A 23,581-nucleotide genomic window follows, 5' to 3' on the forward strand; every position below is an offset into this window, starting at 1 on the left:
AGAAGGGTATGGACCCTTCCGCATTTACTTGCATATCAGAAAAAAGTCTGAATTCTTCTGCAATGAACTTGAACTGAGCCCAGCCAAAATGCGCAGCAGTTCTTATCTCTAGAGCATGATGCAACAGAGTTGTCTTCTTCTGTAGCTGGTGCTGGTACAACTGTGACAGATCTTCTCCAGTAATGACCAGGGTTGGGGTGTGTTTGGTGAAGACGGAGCATAGACTCTGCCATCTGAAGACGTGCTGGGTATAGGGAAATTCATCGCACTGCCAGTAGGTATCAATCAGCGTGTAGCTGCCCCATTGCCCGCTCTGGCCAGTCTTTCCCTTTCCTTTACCTCTGAAACACAAGGAATACAGTGTACGTTTTCGTACAGTTAGGGGTTTCCCCTTCCCTTTCAACCAATTGTACCTATCTATCTCAGTGTCCCATATTTCCTGACATGGGTTATCTATGCTGGTGTTTAACCCTCCCATATAAGACTCATTTCCCTTTGCATCATTGAAGTGGATGGCCCTACACTGGAATTCCTTGTCTGGCGTCCATCTGTTATTAAAGAGGACAGCCCCAGACACACTATGGGCTACACTGGGATCACACACCGAAGCAGGAGTGGCTGTGTTTGTTCACTGGTGTGAGGGCTTTGCTACCTCCAAGAATCTCTTCCCTGGATAATCTCGGGGGCAAACAGTGTCCTCCCCTATGGTGCCCCTCCTGCGCATCCTATCTAGCTCTGTTTGAATATCGCTAGGTTCCCTGAAGATGAACAGCGCTGTGGGATTCGCCTCCTAACGGTTCAGATTTACTATTAATCTTTGGAGTTCTACTCTGTTGGGTTGTATCTTGGCCCTAATTCTACATAAGTACAAGTGGAGAAGGCATTTATCTTTTTCGGGGGCTATCTCTTGGGACAAGTAAAACTTGTCTGCGCCTACTGAATGTGGTATCAGCGAAAAGATGCCTGATTCCCATGGCGGTCAATTGCTGATGTGTTTTTAGGAGTACCTTGTGTAGTGCATGTGGGATGCTAGTGTTGGCTTCAGTGTAATTATAAGTGAAATGAGAGAGGTCTCTACGCAAGCTCTGTGCAAATGTAGGGGTGGACTCCATTTGACTAGGCAGATCTTTGGCAACGTATGGATGCGGCCACACCCTCAGTAAATAGAGGGTATACAATTGTCCAATAATACATAACTTACTGAACATTGCAGGTCTTGGGGATGAATCCAGGGATGATGTCTTTTGTCCTCTGGTGATCTGACGTTTCTTTACTTTTGGAAGAGTTCAAAAAGTTTTTGGAAAAAGCTTGTGGTCTTTGATTTGCACACTTGTGTATTGTTAGATTTACGGAAGTGGTCTCCGCAGAGATGGTTAGCTGCTGTAAGGGTGGTGCACTTTGGTGGCTTGATTGCGGACCTGTTGGATAAGAGCGTTTGTTCATCAAGATCAAAACATATTTTCATTGTTACGTATAATCATCAATCATTATCTGGTATTCCTGTGCCTTTCTTTTTAGGGTGTGCTTTTATATTCATATGTGCTGTTTTAGTGAGGCACCAAAAGGTGGCCCCAATCGGGGTGTCTAATGTTTCTGCTTTTCTTTTTTAAACCCAGGGTATTTATTCATGGGTCACCTTAATTCTAGTCTGACGGGTCATCGGTTCTCCCCCCTCACTATGACAGAAAAGGATGTTCGTTAAGGGGTGGTCGTCAAAAGCATGTGGATGATCTCGGCTGTTTTAACTAATATTTAATGGGTGTCAATAGACTTCTAACATCCTACCTTCCCTAGTGTGTTTGTGGGGGGTGCCTTTTGACCTACATGTGCTCAGTGTGATGTACAGAGAGGGGGCATGCCGTAATTAGGTGTTGTTGGGGATTGCAATGTGCTTTGGGGTCACGTGTATAACCCTCTAGTCCCGGCACGTGGCTTGCAGTGGGACCCTCCCTAGTAGCACCATGTGTCTTCACTACACCCTTTTTCTAGAGCGTTCTTTTTAGGTTAATGTAGCGGGTCGCAAGGAGACACGGGCACAGGAGAGGTGTTTTCAGTGGATTTTATTGCCTTCACGGAACGTTTGTGCAGGCGAGTACTTCGATAATAAGGTAGGGGAAGATCTGGACCGCGTGGCTCTGGGCTGACACGACCTCTTCTCTCTCTCGAGGGGCGAGTCTTCTCCAGATTGCCGGTTCGTTGACGAGTTCTCCGGAGGCGTGGGCGGCCCAAGGAAGAAAGAAACAAGATAGGGGGGAATCAGGTTCCTGGAAGTACGTTCCGGTTTATAGGGAAGGGGGGTGAGGGATCACGCAGTGCTCTCTATTAAACGACCCAGACTGTGAGTGAAAAAAAGTGCTCAGGGGTAGGGTGCGCACTGAGAGCCGTAGACGTTAGGGTCAAGGAGGTTTAAAACCCCTTCCTCCCACCCAGGCTTTGATTCGGCCCCGTACCTGTTGTAGCCACACTTCCCTTGAAGTGTGGCACGGGGATTCGCCGGTACGGTGGCCTCCTGGCTCAGCCCTCTGGACATCCGCGCTGCTCTCGTCTCTTCCTCTGCTTTCTCCGTGTTCTTGGTCTCCTCCTCCTCCGTCTTTCTCCGGTTCGCCTCCGTAACCTCCAGTCACTCGTCCACTTCCTCCGCTGTTCTGATCTCCTCCTCGTTCTCCAGTCGCTCGTCCTGCTCCGCTTCCTCTGCTCTCCCGATCGCTTCGCTCTGCTCCACACTCCGCTCCTCCAGGTGTAACACACACCGGCTTGTTCTCCTGTCCCGCTACTTCTGGTTCCGGGGTGTCGACGTCACAAAGGGGGCCTGGTCCGGATTCTCCGAACTCCGCCCAATTAAAGAAACAGTCGCTTCTTTGTGCCTCCTCTTCGGTGTTCCACCATTGCGTGTGAGACAGGTCCCTGTGAGGCTGTGGGGAAAGAGAAGACAGGGGTGACCGACTAAGGATTGGTCCGGGGTCCCCCCTGACGTTGTCACAGTTAAATTTGGACTTCTTTTTACTGATCTTTTGTGCATTTCCCTTGGTTTCCATTTGATTTGCTCGTTCCTATTGTTGTGTACCGGAGGGGTCAGAGAGCTGTCCTGCGTCCCCCAAGTGTTCCTGATGTGGTGGTGTCCGAAATAGAACTATTTTCTGTCCTTGGAGGTGTTTGTAAGGCCTAGTGTGTGTTTCACCTGATCTCTATATGACAGTGAGCATATTTCTGAGTACTTGGCACAGATATGTGATGGAATTTTGTGGACTTTCTCCTTCCCGGCACCCCCTTTCCCTCCAGCGACGGCCTACCCAAGATATTTGGACCTGCTGTCCCTGGCTGTTGCTAGGGATTTCTATCCCGTGACATCCTACTTTTGTTTGTTTTGGAGGGACATGACACAATGAGCAGGGTTTGGATGTTTAAAACACTTTCAGGAAAGGAGGAGGTAGACTGTTGCTTAATGGCTAGCCCGGTGCGAGGCTAGAGCTCATAGAAATTCACTCAATACGGGTAATGGACTGGGATGATTCAGCGCCATGCAGTGCTTTGCAAACGGTTGGAGTTTGTACGTGTGCTATGGATGTTATGGAGTCTTCGTCATCCTGAGTGTGGGGGAAACCTGGCTCCAGACATTGTAACTTTGCTTCTTTTTGGAACTGAAAAGGAGCCTTCGTTGGCCTGGAGGCTGCTGGCTGCAATTGGGACCACAAGCCATAAGGGGATTTTGGTCCTGGGCTGGAGCTGAGAGCGGTTTCTATTTGATCTAGTTAATTAATAGTTGCATTCGGGTGAGGGGGCCTGCGTGCCTGCTTTCATGCACTGGATGAGGAGCCGTCCTGCCCCCTCATCAAACTGACCTCCAGCCAGGGCGTGACCAGCCACCCCGGCATGGGGTATCAGCAGCAGAGTGGGGCCCATGCCCCTGCAGGCACCTGAATGGCAGACTCTAGTATGGATTCACGATTGACAAAACATACAGCAGCCCTGGATTTCCCCAGTGCAACTAAAGGCTTGAATTCCTAATGTTGCCTTTCTTGTCTTTATTTTTAAAATGAGTTTTGAAGTGTGCATGAAGTGGATGTTTCGAATTGGGGATTTGAGTTTACTGTATAGGTGGATTTTGCAATTGTGTAAAGGCATTGCCTCCCCATACAGTTAGTTATCCGTGCTGTTGTCCTTGTTGGGCTAGGGTCCCTATCTGTTGCTGCTGTTGCCAAGTATTTGACCAACCACCCGATTCCTGCTGCGGTGGTGCAGTGGCTGTCTGACCTCCCTGCGGCTGAGGGTAAGGTGCATTTGGGTTACCTTGGGCCTGGTTTTGAGGATGGGGATTTTGCAGGGACTGGCCCACATTTATTGACCTCTGTTCATGATATGCTTTTAAGCGTCATCAGTCGGCTATGTGACCCATTTGGTGTCAATAATAACATTCTCTGAGGTCCAGCTGCTGTCAACCTCCCTGGCCTCTGCCATTATAACAAGGTTGAAACCTTCTGCGGTTTTGCGGTGAGCCCCCTTCAAGACAGGTGCCACTTGTACGTTTGCAGCCACGCGAGGGCAGTCTTTATCAATGTGTGTTGGACCAACTTGGCGGTGTGTCTCTGGGCTTGCTCCTGTTTTTCCCTGTCCTTTTCCTGTTTCTGTAATAATGTAATCTGTGGGCCTGTATCTCCCACCAGGGTTTGATGTCTAACCCTATTACACTGTCCAATACACTCTGTATTTTGGCAGGCAGCCCTTTTTCAGTATGTTATAGAATGTCACCTGGGGATCCGTCTCGGGCCATGGCTGTCCTATCTATTGTCCCTACCGTTCCCTCATTCTATCTAGAAAGTCAGTCATGGTTTCTTCAGGCGTCATACTTCCTACATCTGGGCAGTCGGGGAATAGTTCTCCCAGGGCCGTAAGATTGTAAGAATTGGCAACTCCTTCATAAGCACATTGAGTCTTTAACAAAATACAACACTCAATACAAAAATGCAGTTGCAACAATTTACCAGCATACCAACATCAAGAATCCATCAATTAATAACCACAATGAAGAAAAAGAGAGAAAAAACATGACAGAGAAAAAATGATGACTTTACCTTAAAAACCCTTAGCCTGCTCCTTAGCTCATGGTACCCGATGACAAGGTGAGACTCTGTGCGGTACATAAGACTAAGTGAGCCTGATAGTCTGTCAATATCGGCTCTGGGACAAAGATTACAATTTACATAGAAACAGGAACAAATTGATAACCACAGGCCCTTCTTGGCTTTACACAAGCTACACCTTCAGAAAAGCATATCATTATCTAAGTAACTCGTTTCATCAAAGACAAAAATCTGCTGCAAGAGTCTCAATCTGGTTTCTGTGCTCAATACAACACTGAATAAATGCTGCTCCTGGCCTCAGAATTGCTCAGAGCCGTGGCAAACAAATGTCATACTGCTGCCTTGATCATGCTGGCTCTAAGTGCAACTTTTGACACCATCTCTCATAGTTTATTACTTCCACGACTGTGCAGCTGTGGGGTCAGCTCCTTGGCACTTAAATGGCTAGCCTCCTTTCTCCTCGACGCAAACACTTTTCTTTATATACAATCGAGTTATGTGTACTCCAATGTCCCTACACAAATTCAAACCCACACTTTCCTCAAATTGCTGGTCATGTAACACTCCTCACGCTGACTTATACCACATGCTTTTTACATGTCCCCCCACATATCAATTCTGGCTGAAGGTATGGTCCCAAATCAATGTCCTCTTTCACACTCATTTCTCCTTTTCCCCTATCAACATCTTTCTGGGTACATTGTCTGATCACTGACAAACCCTGTCTTATAACACTGATGTTGTGGATTTATTAATTGGAATTGCTCTCCAACTAGTAACAAAAAATTGGAAACAATCCATACAACTTTCCTTTCAAGCTTGGTGGTATAGTGTCTGCTACAACCATCAACTGGATCGTGCATATGTCTCCCCTATGTCACACATATGGTCCCCTGTGACTATTTTCTTGGATACATCTGCACAAAAATGTACCCAACATCACCCATCACTGAAAGAAGTCCCCAAACCATCATGATTGGTTTTTATTGGTATATTATTTATTCATTCACTTGTGTACTTGCTTATATAATTTCTTTCTTTTCTCTGTTATAATTACATTTCTTTTACAGCTGTTCTTCCTTAAAGTGATGGTATGCTTTATAGTGCATCAAGCTCTCCTACTCCTATATAGTATAATTTAGTCATGTTATTATTACATTTTCCCCTTTTTTCTTTCCCCTCCCTCCTTTTCACAATTATTGTAAGCCTTTTTTATAGATGCAATTTTCTTAAAATGCAATTTATGGCTGCTACATGAGCTGGGCCGCCCTTTACCTTTATAGTTGTATTCTTTTTCTCAGGCTGAGAAGCCTATTCTCTATATAATCTTTAGCTCTGGTTGAAAAATCTTGAGACTATTTTTCTGGCATCTTGTTTTTAATCTTCACTGCTTTCTCACATGGGGTTGGATCTATTCATTACTATGAAGCAGTTCCATTGCAAATTTGGGATATAAGGTGTACTATATATAGTAGGAGTTTTATCTGACCACTTTACTGATCATCTATTCACAATGATGGGACAATTAGGTGGCACAATTTACCTGTGACGCACTCACTAAAGTAACTAAATATTTTGGAGGGCTTACAGACCCTAACCCAGATCTATTTTAATATATACATCGTTATAGGTCTCTAGTATACATGGCTTCCTGATGAAGGCTGTTAAGCCGAAACGTGCGTAATTCAACAAGCCATGATGAAGATGAAAACTTAGTTCTCAACAATTTTGACCATTGACAAAACAACCGTGACTTTTCATTGCCAATATGTTTATAAGAATATTTGCTATCCTATACGAAAGCAGTGTGATCATTAGTATATAAATATATAGATGGAAACACTCCTTTTATGAGAACATTTAATAAATCTGTGACTTCATTGTTATGTTCATGCAATATTGAATCCTATGCACAATCGAATAATATCGAAGGTTGAATGAATAAGTATGACTGAGTGATAGGGTTGTTGTTAGACCTGACATCCTTGGCGTGGGTTTTTCCCCTATCTTTTGCCTCTGCTACCTGGATTTTTGATGCTGTGCTGGATTTCGTTTTTGCTGGTTTAGATGCTTTGGACACTCTGCCACTGCTAATCAGTGCCAGAGTGTAAGTGCTCCCTGTGTAAAATATCGTATTGATTGGATATGCCTGATTGGCATATTTGTATCACCATGAAGTCCCTAGTAAAGTGCACTGTGTGTACCAGGGCTGGTGATGACAGATGCTACTAGTGGGCCTGCAGCGCTGATTGCACCACCCACACGAGTAGCCCTAAACGGTGTCTCAGGCCTGCCACCGCAGGCCTGCCTGCAGTCCCTGGACTGCCATGTCCTCCCGGCCAGTGTCCACACTGGCCGGGCCTAACCCTTCCCTTTTTGTGCACATCAGTCATCCCTATGGAAGGCCCAAGGTACCCCCCTGGGCAGGGTGCAATGTATGTAAAAGGTAGAGCATGTACTAGTGCAGGTATCATGCTCTGGTAGTCAACAGCGGCCATTTTGTGTGTTCACTGCTGCAAGGTTATCTTGCTCCATAGGCTAACATGGGGGAGGCTGGTGCCAATGGCCATCAGCCTATCTTCTCATAGGAACAAGATAAGACATGAGTGTTTGATATCCCTGAGCTCAGCATTTAATAACACATCTTTTAGGAGAGGTTGTTTTTAAATCCTGAGTTGTAGAACAGTACTTTTTAGAGAGTAGCTGTTCTCTTGTCTGACCCTTCTGTGTGTCTGGGCATGCTTGTGGATTGACTGTCTGGTTTGAGAGTGACAGGGGCTGGGGAGCCCCCAGGAGGTTGGATGAGTCAGCCCTTTGCTGAATGAATACATTTGCAAGTAGAGTGGAGGGAGGAGATAGCACCTGGGAGTGAATAGGGCTGTGCCTGCCTGCCACACTGCTGGCTCCACCTCCTGCTGGGCGGCTGACGACTCTGCCCCTCACTCTGAAAGGAAAGAAGAAGCCAGGAAAACAAAGTGCTCCAGCAACACCCAGAACTGGGTCAGACCGGGTTCAGGACCCGCTTGCACAAAGACTTCAAAGACTTTTAGGGGTATAAGTATAGGACCCCTGACAACAGATTTTCAGATTCTACGTCCAAGAGGAACCTCTGCCAGAAGAAGGACCGCTGAAGAACTGAAGGAAGATTGCCTTGCTGTGTGCTCCAAGGGCTGACCTGTTCCGCTGTTCAACTGAAGGAGAGAAGAAGGGCTTGCTGTGTGCTGTGTGCTGTGCCCCTGCCTACTTGCAACTACTAAGACTTTGCTGTGTGCTGTGTCTACAACTGAATCTCCAAGGGCCTGAGAAGAGCTGGCCTCCTGTCCTGGAACCCAGGGTTAAAAGGTTCCCCAGAAACTGAACTACGCTATTAAGATCGCGCTGTACCGGCCTGGAGCGTAAACTTGCCAATGACTGCTGAAACTCCCGATCGGTGTGCGCATCGACACACGGCTTTTGCGAGGGTCGGAGGACTGTGTGGCCCCCCCTCGTGAATCCTGCCTTGCACCATCAACGGAGACCCTGAGGGCGGCCCGGCCGTGTCCAGCACCCTCTAATCCCTGTTGCCGTCAGAGTTTTGCACCGTCTGAGGGCCGCACATCGCCCCGCAATCTCGCCGTACCTTGCCAATGCTCCCAAAGCGAAGATCGAGCCCGCTGCCCTCTCATTGGTTGAGAGGATCGAGCCCCCTCACTAACGCCGCGCTGGGATTGGCCAGCATCATCGAGACAGCCTGAGAAGCCGCTGCCCTCTCATTGGTTGAGAGGATCGAGCCCCCCCTCGCTGAAGCCGCGCTGGGATTGGCCAGTGACATCAGGACGTCCCGAGAAGCCGGCGGAGTGGTGCCCGAGTCACCCGCGTGACCCGTCTTCATCGAAGGAGCAGCGAGTGCCTCCAGCGTGCCCCCAGCCTGTGAACCCAGGAAGAGAAGGACCGCACTGCCTTCCCGCCGCTCGTTGGATTGTCGAGAGCGGGCGGAAGGGCAGACGGGACAGGCCGGGGTTGTCAAGAAAGAATCTGCCCACGCTGAAGCTGCATCTTGACGCGCACGGTGAGAAGAGCTGACTGGGTATTACAGCCCTGCTGTAATACCCCCTATGATAGCGAGTAGAGACTTGAGACTGTTCTTAGCATAGAAGAAACTTCCTAGTAACCTAGTGCGACCATTAAGCTTATGTGCAATTACCCTGTAAGTGATCGTCTTTTCTCCTGCTACACTAGATAAAGTTATATTTTTGATATACTCACCTGTGTGGTCTACATTTGTGGTGTACCGGGGGGGGGGTCATTGTGGTTGTTACTTGCAAATACGTTACACATTGCCTTGGAGATAAGCCTGTCTGCTCGAGCCAAGCTACCTAGAGGGTGAGCAGGGGTTATCTACCGTGTGTGTCCCTGTACCCTGACTAGAAGCAAGGGTCCCTATTTGGTCTAAGGTGCTTACCTCTGCCAACTAGAGACCCCCAGATCTAACAGTTGTTATGTCATATTCAACATAAAAGTCCTTTCTTATTGAATTTGTTTGATACAATTATTGAAATGCATATTTATGATGATTTTTTATTCCCTTTTTGATATAAATTTGATATAAATAAAAAGATTCTATCGTTATTCATGATCTGGATTTCTGTATTCATATGTTAATGCCCTCATTCTATGGTGTTTTTTCATAAAAACAAAATCAAATCACTGTTGTCGAGATCAACCGAAATGACCTATCCATCAACCACAAGTCAGAAATACGTGGTCAGGCAGGCCCTATAGCATATGACTGAGGCAACTCATTGACAGATCACACGTGGGGTGACATGTAATCATCAGAACAAGACTGTGAACAAGTAAAACCCAAATTAATCCCACAGATAGGCAGCAACACCACAATGGTCCAGGGAGATTAGCCCAGATAGGGCACACATTGCGCCAGAGTGGCACGCATTCCCAAAACACTATAAAGTTAGATTCCACAAGAAGTTAAAAACACTCAGCCAATCAGGAAACAGCATACACAGCAAACGCATTGATCAGGCGCTCACCATGCCTGCCATCTGGACATGCTACCCACTGACCCTCACTATGTCCACGCAAGTACGAGACCCACCTGCATTTGTTATCAGGTGGGAGTACCTTAAGACTCCATGACTAGGCCCACATGCCTCTTCCTAAAAAGGATCCCTGAATTGTTTTATGGTGCTCCAAGAAACGTATATAATGAAACTCAAATCGATTGTACTTTGAGTCAGTCTTCAGACCCGTTTCTGTATGCTGTACTCCCGGCCGTAGTGTTTAATTAAACCAACTGTTCCTGTTATGGCAAACTCCTATTGTTTTTGTTTTTTCTACGTAAATTCATATTCGAGCAACATTTTGGCGAGCCAGATAGGAGAGATTGGTCCTTTGAATCTGACTGCAGACAAAGGAAAGGACCCTGCCCAGACATATTCACATTTGTCCAGCAAGGAAGGTGAGCAGACGCTACAATTGATTGAACGTTCTGCTGAATCTGCAGGGCGGAGGTCTGTCCTGAAGCCACCGTCAAGTGGATAAGAGGCTACACCTGATCCTTAGTCCCGGCATTTGGCATACTAGGAAGAGGCACAAAAATGCATTCTGAGAACTGACAGAAATCTGACATATTGCCTATTTTATGTGTCTGACCTGAGTAGTCGCAAGGTGGCCTCGGTGGCGATCCTGCAGAGGCCACCTTTTTTCGAAAGTCAGCACTTTAGGTTGGGTGTGATACAGACGGTATGCATAGGCCTTGAGTGTGATATAGGACCAGCACCTTGATCTTATTTTTTAGTTTAAAAGGGTTTTCTCAGTGCTGCCGGTTTCTTAACACTGTTGATATCTGAAAGAAGTGAGAGATGTTCGTTTGGAATGGTGGGCACGATACAGATGATACGCATGACCCCTGGGTTCGATATAGGGTGTAATTCGAACATTAGGGAATATTTGGACCTTGGAGATTAGGTGTATGTTATGTTATGTTATTAGGTTTATAAAGCGTGCAGCTTACTCCAGCTGGAGAGTCCCGGTGCTAGGATTATTCTCATGACAGAAACATAGGGGGATCCAGCGGTGATCAGGATTAAAAACGAGAAAGGAGATAGACAGCAATGTGGAAAAATAAAGGTGCAAACAGATAGGATCTAATGAGGCTAGGAAAGGTAGCTTTACCTAAACAGACAGGTTTAAAGCTTTTTCCTAAACGCAGTGTATGTAGACAGTTCTGTCCCCCACACATAGGAAAGACGTTTATTGCAGAGTAACAAGAATCCCCCCTTTACTGGCCTGTAGACCCGAATGGTCATATGATACCCTGCCCTAAAAAGAACAGATATGTGGTAATCATGATTTGATAATACTGTCACTAGTCGCTGCCATGAGTTGTTGTTTTTTATCTCCCTTTCTTTTGCTCCTCTCTTCTATAATGCTATGGTGCTCCTACCTTCTGATTGTATAGAACATTGCTGCACATAATTGCGCCAGTGTGTGCAAACCTTTGTGCACCACATATGCCAAGATGTAAACCTCGCAAATGGCCTTATGGGCAGATTATGAGAATTGTAAGATGTGCATGTTTTGTGACAATAATGTAGTGATGTAATAAAAATAAGTTATAAAAAATCTTGAAGGGGGCTTCAGAGGGCTCTTAAGTGCACAGGGAGGGTGTTTCATAGTCTGGCTGCGCAGACACCGAAAGAGTGGCTGTCCAATAAGTCTTTCCTTGCCCTCAGAATGATTGCGAGTGCGGGGTCCGCAAATCTCAGGCAGAGGCCAGGCAGGTAGGGCCTTACCAGGTAGCGCAAATCTGGAGGTCCTTTGTTATTCAAGATTTTATGACAAAGGCATATGGCCTTAAAACTGATACATTTCACCAGAGAGAGCCAGTGTAGCTCTGGCAACTCATGAGCTCGTCTGGGAAGGTTAAGGAGAAGGCGGGCGCCAGCATTTTGCACTCTTTGCAGCTTCTGGACATTGTGTTTGCACACTCTGAAATACAAACTGTTGTAGTAGTCCGATTTTGAGACTACGAGTGCCTGTGTGACAGCGTTTCTTGCATGCATGGGGAGCAGGTCAGAGATTTTTGCGACCATTTTAAGTATGGCAAAACATTTCCCAGCTTAATATGCAATTTGGTCGTCAAAGCAAAGTAGTGCTTCAAACCATTTTGCAAAGTTTCTGACTTTAGGCTTGGGGATTGGGAAGGCGCCTTCTGTCTGTGACCACCAGGCCGAGGACCATATTAAGGGTTGATTCCCAACTATAAGGACCCTGGTTTTGTTTGTGTTCAATTTAAGACAACTTGAACTCATCCATTGGGCTAGTTCTACCATACAGGATTTGAGCCTAGCTGCTGATTCACCCTCATCCTGGACAAGAGTGATAAACAGTTGTATGTCGTCGACATACGACACCATGCAGACATTGTGTTTGCTGATGATATCTGCCAGGGAAAGCATATAGACGTTTGTTGCATCCTGCTTTCCCTTTTCATTGTCCTTTTTCAGTGTCTTGTTCTCTGCTGCTCAGCCAGTCTCTGTGATGTCACGTATTGTTCTTTCTGTGTATGTTTAAGTGTACTTGTCAGTTATCTTGGAGGCTGAGCAGCAGGGTAGCTGCTCCCGGTGAGTCCTTTTACTGGATTATCTATCCTATCTAAATGCTGTACCTGATTACTTGATTACCAAGAATAAACATACATCCTGACACAGCAACAAAGGAGCCATCTTTCATTTTTAGGTCTCGCTGAGCCAAAGGCTCGAAGAGACATTTTATATGTGGGATTATTTTCAAAGTGCTACCCACAGTCTTTTGGCTGGCCTAAACCTTGAGTGCATGATCACATGCACGTGCACAGCTGCTCCTCTGCTCATTGCATTCCCCCCTCCCTTCTCACCCAGCCCTTTGATGCTCTGCTCGATTACTTTCACTTTCGCATTCCCCCCTCCCTTCTCACCCAGCCCTTTGATGCTCTGCTCGCATCTCCCTCCTCCCTGGGCGTGAAGGGAGACAGAGCCATCCTCATTGATTAATGGCTTTGCATTCCCATGTGTTCCCGTAGTAAACATGCCCGAGGCGCCAGCCGAGCACAAGGCTCACGGAGACATTCTCTTTACCCTCGTTAGTCCCTGTATCTCTATTTCCTTCAGAAGCTCCTGCTTTTCCTACCTTTCTGCCCAGCGATTTGCTTGTTAATTTTGTTCAACGACACACGGAATTAATTGCCAATGAATGCAATGTTTACTCTTTCCATTGGACTGTGGCACTTTCCGTCCCTCGTGTTTTCTTGCTTCCATTTAGAAACATTTGCTTCATATACAAACAGTGGCCCCAGCGGTACACTGTGTGTGTGTGTACACAGACCCAACCTTTACAGGTGATTGGAAATGGAATGCACAGGCTGCCCGTCACAGGAACAACGCGCTCGCGTTAATCCTGTTCTGCTCCGCATGCCTGGAAATGTGTGCTTGAGCGAGTCTGTGCAATGAGGTTGTCATCATTGGACCGCAGTGTTTACTTCTAGAAACTATGACCTTCTGTCCGTTTGTTTCTTGCCCTTTGACCGTGGTATACATTAGGCGCCATGTTTCTTTCCGCTCACGGGCACTTTCCCCCCCCCCCCAATTAGCATCCATTAGTTTGCCTAATGTCCCCTTTCTGTGGCGCTGCTGGTTCACCTTTTTGCTATCTACCCTGGTTGCTACGTAACTGTTGCTAAACCTATATTTAGTAACTGTGTGTAACTCCTTACGTTTAGCCGTTTCTGTTCGAGGTTAGATGATTATTTAAAAAAAATATATATATATGAGGTTTTGCAGTTTTTAAGTGCGTTTCTGGTAAATCTTGCAGCAGTCGTCCGACCGCACAACCCCCTCATTCAACCACTGTCTCCTGAGCGATGTGACCTCCTCAAGCACCAAAGTGCAGGGCCAGGCTGCCCCTGTGGCGCTGGTACGTCCCTGCACCGCTTCCCTCTGGTGTATGTCTCGCTCTTGCCACCGGTCCCTGCCCTTGTGGCCACATCGATCTGGAAACAAGATGCTGTATGATAATGCACACCACATCCATGGCATCATGGCGTTAACCTCAGAACTTGGATTTTCTTAATGGGTATAATTGTACATATCCTCCTTCCCCCAGTCCTTGCAATCTGAGGTTCGCCTCTTGCTATCGTTATAATGTACTTATCATGAACAAAATAAACAAAATACAGTAAAACGCATGCCTCTGGTCTTTAGACATAGATTCTGCAATGTCCCAGGGAACTGAGATACCACCCTTGTATTTTTTCTACATTCTAATACAGCATAACTCGGTAAGCTGGTTTGGCAGTTATCACTTTTTATACAAAGCATGCTTTTCACATACTGGGACAGTAGGTGCCAGCACAGACCGGACTGGGCACCTGGTGTTTGGGCTGCACGCTCAGTAGAGGCACGTTAGTCCTGCATGGGCCTTCCTGTGCGCAACTGTTTGGGTGTGGTAGTTTGGCCTGCTCCACACGCCTCCGCTACCTGGCATGAAGTTCACCTCATCCCAAAATGGCACTCTCTAGCGAGGCTGTATTGTATGTCTTTTTTGCTGCTTCTAACATATTTACACAGCATGGGCTGCGTTCTTCAGCTCTGCAACAGCGGTCACTCCCTGGGTCATTGTCGTTTCAATGGCTGGACTTGTTTCCTAGTCCTCTGGAGGCTTCAGAGATTTTGGGGTCATACCTTCTGCATGAACGCTTACCTGAGTTACGTCAGGTCTGGCCCATTTCTTGGTCTCCTCACTGTTCAGAACCCTTTTGGCCCTGGCAACTGACTGCCCAGTCAAAGGGTGACCTCCTCCTTTCTACACAGCGAGTGGTTTGATCAAAGGTCTGTTCCGGAGATCGCTAATAAGTGGTAAATAAAGTAAGATTCGATGGGAGTGCTAGGTTTATTTTGTACAAGGTCAACATCCGTCTGTTTATATCTGGATGTATAGATGTGCACAGCGCTGGTGTCTCCCATCTCTTGGGCATCAAACTAGTGGATTTGGCACCTTTGGAAATGTGCTGCGTTTCCATACAGTGGGACTCTGAGCTGGCAGAATGGCAGCAGTCACTTAAGGGGCCTGTACTAGCACTGCGTGCAAATATGCTAATGTTCTTGATTTATAATGGAGACTGATACTTTTTTTTTTAGCGTATACGTTATGTACATATTTTTACGCTTCCATATGACTTGTTCTTCCTTGGACCTCTGTTTTGGCATGAGTTTCTTTTTTTTTCTTAGCCAGCTGGGGTGGATCCCTAGTTCCAGCTTCCCTCTGCTGCATGTCGCAGCTGTGCCCTGCTGCATTTTCAGCGAGGTCCTGATCGTGGCGTAGTGGTAGGAGTCTCTGTTTTTGTAACACAGAATATTTATTTAAATTATTGCCAGATATCACTCGCTGTTGGTGCAGCAGTGTTGTAAGAACATTATTAAAGGTTGGCAGACCTCTGCTATTCTAGTTTTTCCCATTCTTGTTCATGTTGGTGGAATTCACTATCTGATTGTATCTTCCTGTTCGATCCTACGTGATGCAAGAGGTATTCTTGCTTGTATATACGTGCTAAAATAAAATCTAGGGAATGTATTTTCCCCATTGAAGTATACTGAAGCAAACAAAGGCAAGTTAAGGCAGGAGATACCTAAAATAAAGCCATTTGTGGCTTCAAAAATGTTAAGTGAACTTGTCACAATGTATACTTACATCACGCCATTGGTGCCCTTGCTGTTGCACATTGATTTTCGGCAGAGGCTCTATGAACTATACTGGGCATCCTGTGGCCGCCATGCTTTATTAGCACACAGATATCTAAGCTAACTGTAGAAGTCCCCGTGCCTTTCCCGGCACGATCATGCTTGTGGATTCTGCCCGTTCCTAGGCTGTAGCTCCCTTGCATGCCTATGGGCTGAGAAGTCTGTTACTCTGTTCAGTTAGGCATCACCTGGTCTTTATTCCAACTAGGTCGATTTTCCGAGAACTTGTGCCACAGTTGCCTTGCGTGGGAGCCTCACTGCTGTCACTGCTGCTGTTACTGCCAGGGTGATCTCAGATTGAGATCCATGGAGCTCTGTTTGCCGATGGGTCTGATCTACTGCTGGTCTCCTCTTCAACTAGGTGCTTGCTGTTCCACGATTTCAAGGTCTGCAGTGTGGTCGTGTACTCGTCCATGCTCCCCCGACCCCAATTTGTGACCTCTGCCTGTCTTGCCAGGGTCATTCCAGTCACCATCTCCCTTGCTTTCTTCTAGAGTGCCTCTTTTTTCGATGAAGGGGTGCTCAGGGTGGTGAGGTTGGTTTCCGGTCTCCATCCTCTTGCTGCCTCTATAGAGTGACGATGTTTGATTCCGTTTTAGGGGACATCAATGTCTGTCCCGGGACAGAACAAAGGTCTCGTCTGCTGCTTCATCAGTTGTCTTCATGTTTTTTAGTTCTCGCCTGAACCAGCACATGCGCTTGAGAGGGCTCCAAAAAGTGCTACCAGGCCAGCCTAGAGCTACAGTGCATGCGCGCACATGCTTGGCCGCGATTATTTTCACTTTTGCGGCTGCTTGATGTTTGATCGCGATCACTTTCGCGGCCGCACGTCCGCTTTAGCCAATAGGTCTCACTTTTGGGACCTTATAAGTGTTTAGTTATGCAACTGTTGCATGGCTAAACACTTATAAGGTCCCAAAGGCGAGACCTATTGGCTATGCCAATGCTTGTTTGATGTTACACTGGCGACGATTGTAGAAACGGAACTACGCGTGACAAAACTACAAAGAAGGCACTACTTAAGAAACTAAGAGGAACTGAATTGCGCCCATTGCCCAACGCTTTGAATGCCCCACCGGTGTGTTCAACATCAGACATCCTACAGAAGTAAGTTGAGCGTTGGTATGTTGCTTGGGACATGTTAAAAGTCTGCCTTCACATCGGATGTTTATTGAACTTCATATGATCTGATACTTGATACCTGCAGATAACAAACAGATAACCGGTTTGAATTTTGGGGATTCAATATTACAAACTTGAAGTCCTGCTGAAGTGCTTGGTACTTTTATTTGCCTCGTACTAATTTTTAAATGACTGAGAGTAAGATTGTTATTCTGTTTAGAAGGTGCTGCCATCAGGAATTTGTCTCGTACCAACTTTTTAAATGACTGAGAGTAAGATTGTTATTCTGTTTAGAAGGTGCTGCCATCAGGAATTTGTCTCGTACCAACTTTTTAAATGACTGAAAGTGAGATTGTTATTCTGTTTGGAAGGTGCTGCCATCAGACCTGTGGAATAAACCTGTGTTGGTGTACTGTAAACTGTTGGCAAATCGGCTGTCTGGGAGTGCAACTGAAGGGAGCCTGCCTATACCCATGAAAATAACTCTCGCTAATGAATTTTGCATGTATTGCAGCGTCTTTTGTACTTTCACTATGTTGGCAGCAAGTACATTTTTGTTCTGACAAATTTTGCTATGTATTATTGCTGTACCCTCAGTGACAGTTCAACAGTATTTTTAGGTCGAGGACTACCGGTCTGCCAAAAGGCAGAACCGGAAGTCGGAGATTTAATGACTTGGAGAAGAGGGGCTTGAACCCGCCCCTCTTCTCCCCTGTTCTCCATTGGCTGGCCTCGTAAATGCTGGCCAGCCACTGGAGAAGAGGTCAGTCACTCCGATTAGGCCCCGTCCTTTTGGGATGGGGGGGCGTGTTTTTTGCGAGAAGTCTCAAGGAGGAGACATCAGCAAAACACGCCCCCGAATCCGAAAAGGACGCGGCGTTTCTCCGAGGCATTTCTGTTCTGCCTGCCTCGGAGAAAGGCGGTGGTGTGCGGAGGAAAGCGAGGGTTGAGAGAGAAAAAGATAAGAGAAGCACACTACGAGATAGCGAGGCCACAGTACACATATTATCAGAGAAAGTGAGTCTAACGAGGGAATCGTAAAGTCTGTACAGAGACGGGCTGAAGAGATAAAAGATACGAGTGAAAAAACACAGATTCTTGAGGGGGGCGGGGCAGTAAAAGAATCAGACGATTAGAAGCCCGGGATAGCAAACCATACGGGTTAACAATTGCCACGCACAACAGGCTCGTCGCCTAGTCTTATTTCTGAGGGACGACTCGGCATTGTGTTAATAATTTGTGTGGACTGCCCTTATTTTTCATCTCATTCCCTCCATGGAAACTATATTTTCTACAGTTGGCTCGAAATGTACACACCTTACGAACACTGTCTCTTATGATAGGTGTTAAACGCGGGACACTTTAATCCACACGCCTTTGCTTTAATCCCCTCCTCAATCCTCCACCACCCCCCGGGGTGCAGGGACTTCCGTCGGCTCCCCTCCTAGTTACGAGCCCGGCGGTGGCTCGCACGCTTATCACGAATCGCAGGAGGCGGGATCCGACGGTGGCCGCCACGCTTCCCTGGCTGGGCGGAAGTGGAGCACGCTGGGCCCGGAAGAGAGTCTGGCAGGCAGTAGGCGATAGTGAGTCACGAGACCTTAGAGCAGTGATACCGGGCAGTGAGCAATGTGTACGGAGGAGCGCGTTCCAGCACACGCGTGACGTCAGCAGATCTCTGACTCACCCACCGACGCGCAGTACCGGTGACAGAGAAACCGCACTACTATCTCTGTTACCTAACAGGGCTAGCAGCCCGTCCACAGAAACTCGTAGCCTCTCCCGGCCTTGGACACGCGGTAAAGAGTTAAAGCGTTGCACCCGCGATGATGTATTCCTGTCTTTTTATTAGCATAGTGACGTGACTGCAACAAGTATGTGGTGTATGCGTTTTAAACGTAGCTTCACTGTTTAGTTTATCATCAATGTAAAACGCACCTGGTGGTACCTCTATTCTGTTTTTTTTAGGTTCAGCCAGTAAGCGGTGTCACCCATTGAATATATGTAAACCTCGCAGAATGTCTCACTGACCAACCATAGGGGCAGCACAAAAACGGACCTGAACGCCCAACCCTGTGGGAATCATTGAGGCGCATTCAGGAGTCCCTGGGCTTCAAATGTAACCCACAATGGCAGCCTTTCACCACTGGTGGCCTTAGGCTTTACCACACAGTTCGACTCAAAACTGGGCACCGAGTACACCCCTTTAGCCCTCTGTTCTCTCGGCAGCAAAGACAAGTATCCCAAGACTTTCTCAGGGAGGCAGTGTGGGATGAAACTCTATTTAACATCGCATCACAACTAATAAATCATTGATTACTGAAGAAGAAAAACACTTTATTGCCGACACACAGCTAAAACTTACATAGTAAATGAGGTGGTCAAAATAACACAATGCACATAGTTATCGGTGGGGAATAATTCTGTTTTGGTGTTATTCCAAGGTCCTCCACATGTAGTAAGCCAGAAATCAGTTCATAATACAATTAGGCCGTCCAATGGCTGATATGCACTATCTCCTCCTTCTATCCCATGCTGAAGTTCTGTCACTACTAATGTACGTAAAGGGTTGACGTTCTTATGTAACCTGTTTATAGCTGCCTCGTATTACTTATTTTCCTCCCCCAACCTTGGATGTGCAGTGTGCCCTGAGGGTGTAAACAACCACCACACTGATGCACTGGGACATAAGGGAGGAGACATTGCTCCTACTGGTGTGTGGACTCTGAAGAACAGCTCAACAGACTTAGAGCCAGCCCCACTGGCTCTCACAAAGGAACCCAAGGTGTCAGTTTATGTGCAGGTTCGAGTCTTCAGTTCTCGAGACGCAGCGCAGCAGAGGCACGCTTCTACAGAAGATGCACACGGCGTACTCAATGCAGAGAAACACATTTTTGTTGCTGGATCTTCCTCAGGCCCAGACTCAAGACAAGTACCCAAACCACATCATAGTCTCCCCCCCCCCGCCCCCCCCGGATTAGAGCGGTGAACTCGGTGAAGGGTCTGGGATGCACAACTGCATATTGTGGTTGAGCGTTTCTTCTAGCACCAAGACATCACAGGCACTTTACCTTCTTTACATGGAACCATTAAATGCAGTTGGGATATTCTTTAGTGCCAAGCTGTCACAAGTGCTTCTGCTTTCTTTGATGAAACCGACAAATAAGGTTGAGATTTTCCTTAGCATCAAGCCATCTGAGCCACTTCTGCTTTGCCAGTGAGTGAGCTACTTCTCTGTCGACATACGTCCACAGAGAAGTGGGCGTCGCGCAGTTAGACTCGGATATGCGAAGGAACGCCGACCTGTTTGGCAATTTTCCAAAATATGACCGGTTTTTCCCCACTTCGTTTTCAGATAAAGCAGTATTTCTCTATGCTTACGTTGTTTCCTCTGCCATTCTCAGACTTTCATTTTAGTGGCGTGCAGGCAGCCTGAGTCTCGCGGAGGTATATGGGGATTTCTCAATGTGAAGATTGTTCTTAAGTGTCCCCGAGATGCAGCAAGCCATGTTTATCTCTCTACGGTAGCTGCTTGCATTGCATATTTGAGCTTGGGTACTTACTAACCCTGCCCTAGCTTGTATGGTAGGTTTGTTTACTTTAGTGGCTCAACGCAGATTAGTTTTAATTTTAGGGATGCATGTTTGCTCTAATCTGGCAGGGCCGATTTGGCTCTTTATCCCACCGAGGTTACAGTCCCAGTTCCCCCAAATTTCAGTTGCATGTAAACGAGAAACCCTCAGTAGTTACTCAGATGCAACCGAAACGGTAAATAAAATTTTGATTTATTAATCTTTTTTTCCCTAACGTAGACACTTTTTCCACCATTCATTGAATGACTTCACGCAAAATCATGCAACCACGTTTCGTATGTTGAAATAAAAGGTATACGTTTTTCTTGTCACAGATTAAGTGTAGTTTTAATATCGTTATAAGCCTGCAATAGATGCGCGTTACAGAACGAACTTCAACAAAAGAAGTCAACGTTACAATTAAACAGAAACCTACATTGAGGTTAAAAACACGATTTCGCCATACAGTTGGGAGGGGGTAGGCTTAAAGTTTCTTTGCCCTGGTTAATTTGGCCGGCCTCGCCACCACCCCCACTCGGAGAGATTAATGGAGCAAACAAGCTGGTACGAAGTGAAAAGTAATCAAGGCAACTCTGTATGGGGCGGGGGAGGAGAAACACAGTGTAAATAAACAGTCTCACTCTTCTTAAATGCTTCTGGGGTTGGGAAATGTGGCGTAGCACAAGGCTTGTTTGCGCCTCCCTCCCCCTCTGCAAGAATATCACCGCATCTCAAAGAAGAAGACGTACAAAACAAATGAAAAAAGAAATCCTGTATATAAAAATAAATAATGCACACTGTTAGTAACGCATCTGCGATGCATAGTAGGAAAAATACGTTTTGTCTCCTTTAAGTCACTGGTGTGTTTTTTTAACACATTTGCCAGATGCAGTGGTTGACTGCCCCCCTGCCCCCCATCAGGAAGGAGGCATGTGTTCCAGCAACAGCCAGATAGCTAGAAACACTTTAAAGCAATCGATTTCATGTTTTTTCTTTAATCTTTCCAAGGAGACAAAACTTCTCCACCGACATCCGCCCCCCCCCCCCCCCCCCAAATAAAAATCTGAAACCAATGTATTTACAACGGAAACTCATATATACAATTGTTTTCAGGAGTCAAGGACCATTGATTCCTTATTACACAGTTTAAACGATGGATTTCTTCCTAACCCAGCCGAGGAAACCGGCAACAAGCATTTACAATGCAATGGTCTCGGCTTTGGTAAAGTTAGAGCTATTGGCATTGCTCATGACATTATTTTTGTTTATGTTTTTGTTTTTAAACATTTAAAAAAACGGCATTGTCATGAGCAATGCCAATAGCTCTAACTTTAACAAGGCCGAGACCATTGCATTGTAAATGCTTGTTTAAATGCTGGCATGAGCTCCCCACAGCGCGCGCATTCTTACCACCATTGTTGCCCTGCAGTCCTCTCACGTCTTGAATGCCGCGCTGCATGCCTGCTCCTATACGCTGCCTACACAGACGTGCCGTGAACCATCCGGCCGGACGTCTAAAACGTGCAGCCATTTTGTAATTGGCACGTTTGTTCTCTTTTGAGACACACCTTCCGCTCCGCCAACCACGTTTCTTGCCAACCTCGTTCTCGAAGGATATTTGCAGTTATTTCAAATTGATAAACATACAGGGGAATGATTCTATTAAGGAGTACAGAGGTTGGAATCTAATACTAAAGTGAAAAATACGAGTACCTCTGACACCATCAATATGACATACTTTTTCCAGTTGGATTTTTTATTTATCCCTGGACAGTAATTAAATACAAAGCAAGACTATTTAAACTCTTTCATCAAGACTTTTGGTTCCTGTGCAACACCTGCTTGGACGTTAGAATAAATGTGTCAAACAATTTGACATACATCTGTAACAATCGGTACAATACAAGGACAAATAGACAATATTTACATCTGTACAAACTTACAGCTAGACACAAAATGAAAAAACAAAACAAATGGACAGTACATATACATTTATATTCATAAGGCTCGGTGAGTGAAAATACATGCAAACAGTCCTACGTTTTTCTTTGAGTAGAGGTACAGGGACCCTTTGTCATAGAGTCCTCACAGTACGAAAGTCTTTTATTTAGTGCCAAAGAAAAGAGGAGGTAGCCTCATAATATGGAAACCAGATCCAAAGCCCTGTCGTTAAGAGGGATTTTTTCGATGGAGGTTGGTCAAAAGTAATTTGACAGTGGTTCTATCTGGGTTCTTTAAGGCTCGCCTCCACTGTAAGATTACCAACGTGTTTCGACCTTCTGCGTGGCGCTTCTTCTATGGGAGGTCTTCATCAGGGTGAATAAGTTTTTCTACGAAGGACTCGTGATATCTAAATATAAAGAACACGAGTACTGATCAGGTGTATTTATTTACAAGGGTAGTTGTGTACAGAATAATTACAAGTTGAAGGGAGTGTCTAGTTACAGCGTTTATTCTTACCTACCATCGCGGTGGTAAATAAGACCCAGAATCCGGGGCTTCTTGAGTCAATGCTGAGTCTTTTTAGGCTAAGAAAAGTGAGGAGGGGGGGAAGGAAAAAAGGAAAAAATCTGATCACTAAAGAAATATTCCTAATGTTGCTTTACTATCTAGCCAGATAGAAAGATGAAAGTCAAAGAAAGAATTTTGAGACCATCATGCTGGTGCTGGGTGAGAGGAAACAGACCATAGTGACGGGTGGGCACCTAATTTGAAGTGTTATGCTGAAAACGAGGTGATTGAATGGGCACACATTTTAACCGAATCGTTTTTAGGGTGTTCCAAAACGGAGAGGTGAATTAAGTGTTTACCGAATACTAAGGGGGGGGAAAGCATGTTAAAACCTGCCACCTCTCTGTGGTGAGCAACTGCTCAAATTGGTACGGGTGACCCTCTCAGAGCCCATATCGCGTGGTCAACAATCATGCAGGAGACATCAAGGATGAATTACCTTTCGTTCAGTGAACGGGGGTTCGTGTGTTGTCCTGGCCGAAACTCCAAATTAATTGGGGATGTGTATTGATACCTCACGGGG

At 46.1% G+C, this 23,581-nt stretch overlaps 1 long non-coding RNA gene across 1 annotated transcript; it reads right to left on the reverse strand.

Annotated features, from left to right (window-relative positions):
• Positions 1–2,045: 2,045 nt before the first annotated feature.
• LOC146871861 (uncharacterized) lies at positions 2,046–22,015 on the reverse strand. The gene is made up of 2 exons (XR_014981176.1): positions 21,958–22,015; positions 2,046–2,912 (listed from the first exon to the last, which is right to left on the reverse strand). It is a non-coding gene; the product is annotated as an uncharacterized LOC146871861 (long non-coding RNA).
• Positions 22,016–23,581: the final 1,566 nt, after the last annotated feature.

Source organism: Triturus cristatus, chromosome 1_1, assembly GCF_964204655.1.
Source record: "Triturus cristatus chromosome 1_1, aTriCri1.1, whole genome shotgun sequence".
Taxonomy (NCBI): Eukaryota; Metazoa; Chordata; class Amphibia; order Caudata; family Salamandridae; genus Triturus; species Triturus cristatus.